This window comes from Emydura macquarii, unplaced genomic scaffold (genome assembly GCF_026122565.2).
Source record: "Emydura macquarii macquarii isolate MOO-44397 ecotype Brisbane River unplaced genomic scaffold, CSIRO-AGI_Emac_v2 contig_1451, whole genome shotgun sequence".
Classification (NCBI taxonomy): Eukaryota; Metazoa; Chordata; order Testudines; family Chelidae; genus Emydura; species Emydura macquarii.
Window position 1 is genome coordinate 6,315,650 of NW_027131588.1, and position 9,730 is coordinate 6,325,379.

A 9,730-nucleotide genomic window follows, 5' to 3' on the forward strand; every position below is an offset into this window, starting at 1 on the left:
GCTGACCTATGGCCTGACAACTCCTCCCATTTATTTGAAGTTCTTTACATATCTTTTCAGCTGCTGCACTGAAAGATGGAACTGAGCAATGTCCTGGAGGGACAACTCGTACTGTCTATTTCTGATATTAGATCAGAGCTCATGCCACACTGTTCCCTTTGGCTTAAACTGATTGTCTGAGCAATGCCATTAATATTTGTGAAGCCACCTTGGCAGGCCCATCTGAAAGGTGCTATGTAAGCACAATGTGTATTGCACGTATAAGTAAACTGTGTCTGAGCTATTTCTCTGTAGGGATGAATATATCGGTTTTTAATTGTTGATTTTAATGGATCAGAATAAAATATCGTTCTCTTTTATTTGATCTCTGTCCCCTAGTGGGCCTTCTTTTTTCCCTTTTTTTTTTTTACATCAGCGTAACAGTTTCCTCTTTAGACTTTTAATTATCTCTACCAGGACCCCCTGTACTACCACTGGTTGTGGCACTATATCAGTCTGAGATTTAATCCAGCTATTGGTCCTGAACCTACAAGAGGGCTTAAAAACAATTATTTAAAAACAAAACAAAAAACAAAAACAAAAAAAACCAACCCCAAAACAACTAAAGTGTGGGTTAGGAGTGATATCGGAATTTCCTGGAATAATCAAATGACTGAAATTCACATCACTGCAGCAGGCCACCCTAGGCCTTGTACACTGCTCAAGACTTATGTGGAAGGCAGAAGTAGTGCATAGAGCCTTTTGTGGCCCTCAGCTGCATTGGGTTGAATAGTTCAAGAACAAAACCAACATGATGATTTGATTAATTGTCTCATTCATTAGTGATAACCTTCACTAACATTCATTATAGATTTCCTAAGCCAACAGGAATGTCATGATATATGGAATCACAGTCCATTTTGAACAGGAGACATTTATTAAAGAAAACACTTACAACTACAGACAAACAGACTTCCACACAGCTTGAGTTCCAATTTTGTCTCCCTTGTTTATCAGAGACCCTGTCTTGTCTGAAACTCTAGTCAGTGCACAGAGACATCTAGTGGCTGAATAATATACTGCAAACAAGCACAGTTACAAAAAGGAGACCCACTATCAAGTTCTGGCTTCCTGTCCTTCCCTCTAAGGCCACTCGCAACTCTGCCCCAACCTTTATCTTGTATCTTGATTTTTTACTAAACCCTCCTTCATCCCACTCACTCCACCAACAATGCCAGTTCCAATGGCTTCTTCCTAATCTTCTCCCATTGATCTCCCCAGACCTAATTCCATTATTCCCCCAAGCATTAAACAATGTCCTGATTGTGGCCAGCAGGCCTCCTCCAGCTCCTCATTCAAAATTCCTCCTGAAAACCTATTTTCTCCATGAGGCCATCAACACTAATCCTGAGTAGTCAAAAGCCCTCTCTACCCCCACATAAGATACAACTCCCCTTTTACAAGTAAGGGTGAAGTTAGTTGAGTAAAATTTTATAGAAGATTTTTATACATATATATATATATATATATATATATATATATTGTTTATAAAATATCTTAGCAATACCATCACGATGTGACCATAATGAGTCAAAGCATCCAAACTGTCTTATTATGGAATCTTGTTCTCTTTTTCCCCTCCTACCCCAACCTTGTTTGTCCTCAAATCCGCTCTAATATAGAATAGAGAGTGTAAGGTCCTTGGGACAGGGACCATGTTTTAGTGTATTCTGGTAAGCACCTAACACAAATTAAGCCATGTATAAAAACAAAGCATCTCTTAGGCAAGATGCTGTTGTTTATAAGGCACACATCCCTGGAATGCTGAACTTTTTCAACCAAAACATTTTGGGGAGGTGTTGATGGGGGACAACACAAAACAAAACAAGCTATTGAAAGTGTAGATAGAAAGAAAAAGACCCTCCCCCTACTTGCATGACTTGGAGTACCTCCACTGCAGAAAGGACTTGATAAAGTAAGTTTCAAATCACATTTCCATCACAAATCAGTGTGCATTATTTTAAACACATGGTTAATGTCGGTGTAAATAATGTTTCCTCTTCCACAAGAGCTTTTTGTACCTTTGTACTACAGATCTACAGTATTTCATCCTTACTGCGTGCATTACACACACATTTTCCTTCTCCATACCATCTTTCTAGATGCACGGTAGAGCATTCTAGCTGCACTGCCAGAGATCAAACACACAGCCTGTGACAATCGGATTCTTTCTGCATAGTTTCTTCTGTTCAGGACATAACATATTAAGAACTCTCTACCCTACGTGATGGGCTGATTACTAGTATTAACAATAGCCCCCTACAATCTTGATGACTGTAGAAAGAAAAGCCTTTTGATAGACAAATTCCTTTTGTTTGGGAAATATTATTACTGAATTCTTTGTTGAAGATGCCCAGCAATTCAAATTGGTGAAAGAAAACATCAGGCAGAAGATTTCTCCCTAACAGTTGAAGTACTGCGTCCCACAAATTCCATTTGATGCCTACTTTTTGATAAATAAATATCAATACACTAACATATATGAATCAGGACTTCAAGATACTTCCCACACAGGACACTCAAATTTCGGTTATATGTTCTCATCACCTCAAATGAAGAGCAACATTTTTAAATAGAGGAATGTTCTGGTTTTTTCTTAATTCTGGTGGCTTCTTTATTTTCACTTCTGTTCCCAATCACATATAGGTCACAAGATCATAATAGTTAGAGAGATCTCTTTTATAGTCCAGCATATATTTTGTCCCTCTGCCAGTGCAGGAAAAACTAGCCTTTTTTATTAAAGAATAAAAAATGGACATTCACATTCCTTCTGTCTTACAGAAAGGGAGTTTTGTTTTATTTTTTTAAAAAGACACAGGAACTCAGTGATAGTCAATAGAATTCAGCTGTAAGACATGAAAATCCCTGTAGGATGAGAGGAATTTTAAAACTAGGTCTGTACAGTAGTCAACAGTCCTGTCCTATACTGAAAATAAGAAATAAAAGTAAACGTGCTAACTCTGGCTTTTGTTGGTGAAGGCTGAAAGTGTAATGGGAACCACTGTGTTGGTTATTGCACTGATATTACACTTGACTTTAGTCAGAAAGCGAAGCAGGTCTCTGCTCAAAACCAACTTACTCCCCTTTTTTCAGGCCTAACACCATTTATTTTAACAAGCAGACCTTCTTACACTTTCTAAGCTCAGTTTGTCTTTTCTGCATGTAACCAGATCCATATAAAGTGAAAACCAACATTTTCCACTCTTTCCTCTTCATGCATTTTCAGTGTAATCCCAGTGTCTCTTCTTGCTCTCAACTTTCTGTAGTGATATCCAAATAATGACAAACATCTAATTAGAACTTCCCCCCTTTGAAATTTGAGTAAACACAGTGCTCATAAAGATGTGCCACTAGCAGCTTTGGGCCAGCCACAGTTATGCACTGGGCAAACTTCTTTACACAGCTCAGTCAATCGGTGTAGCCCAATCCTTACTTGTAAAAATTGGTGCAATTTCATACCTGAGCTACTTTATTTTTGTTTGTATGGTGGGAATATTTAGATGCCCAACTCAGAATAGGGCCACACTTGAGTAATGAGAGACAGACCTTTGCCCTGAATACTTTATAATCTCATGAACCTTGTGGTGGCCTTGTGGTGTTTACAAACAAAACCCAAAGTAATTTTTATTTATGAAGCAATTTAAGATCACATATTTAGAAACAAAAGGCAATGCATTAACCTTTAGGTTGCCAAATCTCTAATTAAGGTTATTCAACAGTGGCTACCAAATTAAAACTAATGCAGGGAAAGAGTCATTTTAGGCACCATTCTGAGAACCCAACCAATCATCAACTTATTTTAAATGTTTACAAAGTTATCTTTATTTTAAAGGGGTTGTGTTGAGGGGCAGAATTGTGAAGCTTCATCTAGCTTTGGACTTAAGAAGGTTGACAATATCTTCTTAGTTGTGGATATGCTTTAAAAATGTGACTGAAAATATTAAATCAAGGATATTTAAAAACAGCTTATAATGGCTTAATAAATGATCAGAGATTTTAATAATTGGTTAACTATAGAGTCCAACAGGTCAGTAATGTGTTTACAACTATGGCTTGTAACCATCTATCATAGCATCTATTGATGTGCATATAAACATCTCTAAACACATAAGCAAGTTACAAATATGAGTAGTACAACATTTATCTGTCATTTATTAACCCCATATAAATTAATTATGACTGTACCCTTAATATGAAGTGACCATTTTTCATTTGATTACTCCAAACTGGATCAATTAGTGTCTGTTCCATCTATGGGTTATGGTTCTGGGACATAGGACACCCACTATAGGCATAGTGTTCTAGGACACAAACCTACGCTGTAGTAGAATTAGGATGGTAGGAGTTTGGTCCCCTAGGGTGAGGGTTAGGGTTCTAGGGTGTTGGATCCTCAGCTAGTGTTAGTGTTCTGGAAGATAGGCCTCCCCAAGTTAGGCTTATTTAGAGTTGCAGAAACGAGACCTTCCAGGGTTAGGCTGAGGATTCCACAATGTTCACCTCCCCAGCCTAGTTTCAAGTTTTAGGATTTATGTCTGCCCGGCAGAACTAGGGATGTAATAGTTTGATCCCCCCAGTGCTAGGGTTAAGGCTCTAGGAGTTTGTGATCTAGGTTAAGGTTCTGGGACATAAGCCTCCTGCAGGCAGGGCTTAGGGCTCTAGGAGGTAAGCCTCCCTGACCTATGGATAGGGTAGTAGGAGATTGCTCCAACTGGGCTAAGATTAGGAATCTAGGCAGTATGCCCCCCAGGACTAGAATTAGGGTTCTGGGAAATTGCCGCCCCCTAGGCTATGGTTGGATTCTAGGAGGTAGGACCTCCCAGCCTAGGGTTAGGGTTTTAGGAGGAAGAACTCCTCAAAGTAGGATTAGTGTTGTAGAAGGAAGGCATCCCCGAGATAGCATTAGGGTTGTATGAGGTTGCTCCCTAAGGGCTAGGATAAGATTCTACAAGATAGGCCTCCCGCAGGCTCCGGTTAGGTTTCTATAAGGTAGGCTTTCCTGAGATAGGGTTAGCATTCTAGGTGATAAAAACCTAACCCATCTCCTGGAGGCCTAAGAGGTTGCTCTTTCTGGGCTCGGGTTAGGGTTCTTGGAGGTTGGGTCCCCCTGAGTTAGGGTTCTGTGGGTTAGACCTCCCCAAAGTATGGTGAGAGTTATAGGAGATAGGCCCCCCGGGCTAAGGTCAGGTCTCTAGGAAGTAGGCATTTCCAAGATAGCATTAGGAGTTAGGGTTATATAAGCCTGGGTTAGGGTTATACACATTTACTCCCACAAGGCTAGAGTTGGTACTGTAGAAGGTAGCCCTCCTCCTCCACCCCAGGAGTATGTTAGGGTTCTAGAAGTTCTCTCACACAGACACACACATGGTCTAGGGCTGGTTTCTAGATGGTTAGGCCCACAGACTAGTATTAGAGTTCTAGGAAGTAGGCTTTCTTAAGATAGGGTTAGGTGCTAGTAGTTAGTAATCCATGAGCTTCGGTTAGAGTTATAGCAGGTTGCTCCACCTCCTGTACTTAGTGTTGTACAAGGTAGATTCCCCCAGGGGCTAGTGTTAGAGTTCTCAAAGGATGCCTCCCTCTGATGTAGGGCCGATTTATAGAAGGTTGGCTCAGGCAAAAACCTCCCTGAGTTGAGTTATGGTGTTAGAAGGAAGGGCTCCTAGGGAAGTAGTCATTCCCAGTCTAGGGTTCAGGTCATCCCACCAAGGATAGGGTTAGTGTTCTTGGACATAGACCCCCCCGCCAAGCTAGGGCTAAGGTTCCAGGAGTTGGGCCCCTCTGAACTAGGGTTAGGATTCCAAGAGGTAGGTTCCCACCCTGGAGCTAGGCTTCTCCAGACTAGTGTTAGGGTTCTGGGAAGAAGGCCTCTTGAACTAAGATTAAGGTTCTGGGATGTAGAACTCCCTGTGCTAGGGTTAGGGTTCTGGGATGTAGTCCCACCAAGTGTAGAATTACTGTTCTTGGATGTGCGTCCCTCCAAGCTGGAGTTAGAGTTCTAGAAGACTGGCCTCCCCAGGTTAGGGTTAGTGTTCTGGGAAATAGGCCTCCTGAGCTAGGATTAAGGTTCTGGAAAGTAAGCCACAAAGCTAGGGCTAGAAGTCTGGGAGGTAAGCGTCCATCAGGCTCAGTTTAGGGGCCCAAGAAGAAGGCCTATCCGCGCTAATCTGGGCTAATGTTAAGGGTCTGGGAGTGTCTCCCCCCTGCCTGCGAGCCAGGGTGAGGGTCCTGGGAGGGGTCCTCCATGATCTAGGCTTATGTGTCTGAGATTAAGGCATCCCTGAACTAAGGTTAGGGTTCCAGGATGGAACGAACACCACCACCACAACCACACACATACCATCCCAGATCAGGGTTAGGGTTCTGGGAGGGAAGGTTCCTCCAAGCCAGGGTTCCAGGAGGAAGGCTCACCTGGGGCTGGGTTACTGGATAGTAGGCCCCAGGCCAAGTTGCTGTTCCCCCCAGAACTGGGACAATCCTTTAGTTTTTTCATCTGTGGCTGATCCATCAGTCCAACAGACTTCTGTTAGGTAAACAACATGAAATGCTGCGATGGTTGAGGGAATGGCATGCCACATACTGTAACAAAGACAGGTCAGTCAAAGGCAGCAATGTTTTCCACATGGCTCCCAGTCATGTACACATATAGTCTAATGCACCTACAGAACAAATTTTTGTTAGTTTAAAACTCTGTCCCCCAACCTGAGGTGCTTACAGATGTCACGGCACGTCCAAGCAGGCAGTGCTAAAAATGTAATAGGGTGTAACCTGAATTTAGAAATTTACTGTAGCAGCACTGCCTACTAAGTCTGGCTTCAGGCTACCTACTGACTCAGATTCCTGTCACTCAGGGTGGATCTCCTGAGCTCTCAATGAAGGACTCACTGCCATGCCCAAACCTCTTTCCGGGCCCAGTGTTTTTCTTCTGACATAAACATAGGCAAACCATCAAAATTAAAACTTCTCTGACCACCCTGGGCTACAGCTCCCTGAGACTTTCCCCTTTCCTTCTCAGTGCTGAACAGAGAACACTCACCATTCCCAACAAACCCCCTGCTTCAAGGCCTACTGCTCCTGGAGCCCATCTCCCTCCTGTACTCTCTCAGCCCTTTGTAGGATGACCTTACTCCTTCCAAGCTAGGTCTGATCATTAAACAGGGCTGTCTTGTCCACCCTGTTTCATTTATATTTGATGGGACTTTAACTAAGGCCAAGGAGGAAGTTTAACCATTTTTTTTAAAGGCATTGTCATATTAATAGAGGCTTTTTTGCCCCTAAATAACTTTTCAGTTCTGGAAGCATCAGTAAAAATGACCATTTTCAGCTGTACTGCAGGTTAAGGCCAGCAGTGTTAACTCAGGTCAGAGGTTCTCAAACTGGGGGGCATGGAATCTGTTCTGGAGGGACACAAGAAGCTTTTTTTTTTTTTTTTGAGGGGGGCAGAACCATACTGCGCATATTCAGGGCTGGGCAGCCAGAACGCGGTGGCTGGTGGCCGAGCGCTCAGCTCTGAAGGCAACACCGCCACCACCAGCAGCATTGAAGTAATAAGGGTGGCATGGTATGGTATTATCACATTTACTTCTACACTGCTGCTTGCGGCGGTTCTGCCATCAAAGCTGGGCACTCAGCCAACAGCTGCTGCTCTTCGTTCTGCCTTCAGAGCTGGGTGGCTGGAGAGCAGCAGTTGCTGACTCGGTACCTGAGTGTGTGGGCATAAACTACTACAGACATGAAGAAGGGAGGCACAGACAAATAAGTTTGAGACCCTGACTCAGATAAAACTTTTGTTGTCTTCCATGTGAGTTTTGACTGAAGAACTACAGGATCTGACCCTAAATTGCTAATACTACAGTTTCAACGATGTAGCATTGCAATTTTAAATTATAAAACATAGATCTCAAATTTTTTACATCCACCTTCCTCTCACATGCTATGGGTGATCAAGAGACACATCCTATGCAGTGGACTAGAATGTTTTCACTTGTGTTTGAACATGCCACTTTTCCTGAGTCTCCCTACTGTATTTCACATATAATTAAACATTTATTTGAACAAACAAATAACATATCTACAAATAAATACAAATGTCAGAAACTGACACACAAACGCAGACATGTCTTCACACATACCTCTCATTTGACAGGATGACAGACTAAGGAGCATTTTGAATTGAAACTACATATAAAACCTCAAAGTGGAATGACCAGACAAAGGCACTCTAATCAATGTAATGTCCTTTAGCAAATGGTACACCATCGTTGAGGGTTGATACTTGGAAGAGTCAAGTGATGCCACTCATGCACAAGAGAAGCAGTTACAGCAAGCTAAAGTTACCTTGATTTGATTGTACATCTCACCTCACAAACAAACACAAACTCAGCTCCACCTCAGATATGGGACATTATTCAATGCAGACTATGTGTCACTGCAGGTTAAGATGGACAGACCAAACCAATCAACAGCTAAGTACTTTGATATGCCATTCATTTTCTATTTCTTATATTTTCTTAGTTAAGTCATAAGAAAAAGTCTTTCCCATATTAATAAATAAAAATATTAGAAGAGCTTACACAGGCAATAGCAAACCTCTAAGCAAAAGTGTTGCAGTTCTGAAGTCTTGTCTATATTAGAAAGTTGTACTGCTTTAACTGAACTGGTATAGCTAATGCAATACAAGCCTCCCTACCATGGGCCTCATTAAAGCAGCAAAAACGGTTCTTCATACTAGTATTCCTATGCAAGAAGAGGAATAAATATACTGGTCTGAGGAAGTTTTGCACAGATATAACTACATCCACACAAGGGCTTTTACTGGTATAACTGCATCAGTAAAAAAGAACCACACATCCCTAACTGCAAACATTATATCAGTAAAGCTTTCAAATCTAGACCAGGCCTAAGGGGTACTCCATTTACTTAGTGATAGCCAGCTATCAGGGAAGACAAAAGAAATACTTTTCTTCTCTTCAAACTATTAACCCAGAAACCCCAACAACTCACTTTCCCAATGAAAAATCAGGCTCCAAGACCCCAGCCCTCAGAGCAAGCTAGCTCCCTCACCAACATAGACACAGAAAGTCAGTCAGAGTGGGAAGAATCACAGAAGGAGCAATGTGTCCCTTGATTTTCTATGCATTTATTTATTATGGTATTAAGGGTGAAGCTACTGGGTGCAGTATACCCTGGGAACTCCTTTTTTTTCTTCCCTCACAATTGTAAGCCTGAGTGATAATATATACACATGTGCCTCCTCCTTCCAAAACAGGCATTATGTTTCCTGAGAAGATTGGTAGGTAACACATTTATTACTCCAATTACTCTGTTTGTTTAGAAAATACCCCCAAAGAACACTTTTAGAGTTTACCAACCTCTTTTCCTTCTCAGTACAAACTGCACAACCAACCACTAAAATTTCCTAAGAACAGCAAAGAGCTCCCCCGGTGAGCTACTAACCACTTGGTGAAGTAGAAGACCCTGATTGTTATTAAATGCTTTCACCTGTGAAGGAGCTAGAAAGCCAGCACAACCCCCTGTGAATTCTGAAGAAATTGCTGGGGGAGGGAGAGAAAAAAAGTAAGGGTACTGTTTTGTATTGAAAAAACCCCATAAAGTAACCACTTGAATTTGTTCTCCAATATGTTGTTGTATTGCACAGCAATAAGAGGTCTCTTCCAGGATCAGGATGGTGTTGTGC

The 9,730-nt window shown here is 41.8% G+C and overlaps 1 protein-coding gene across 1 annotated transcript in view; it reads right to left on the reverse strand.

Moving 5' to 3' along the window:
• BNC2 (basonuclin zinc finger protein 2) overlaps positions 1 to 9,427 on the reverse strand; it is a 407,420-nt gene extending 397,993 nt beyond the window's left edge. The window contains exon 1 of the mRNA XM_067553122.1: positions 9,405 to 9,427. The gene's annotated coding sequence lies outside the window, so the exon portion shown is untranslated. The remainder of the gene's footprint in view (positions 1 to 9,404) is intronic.
• Between the last annotated feature and the right edge of the window lie 303 nt (positions 9,428 to 9,730).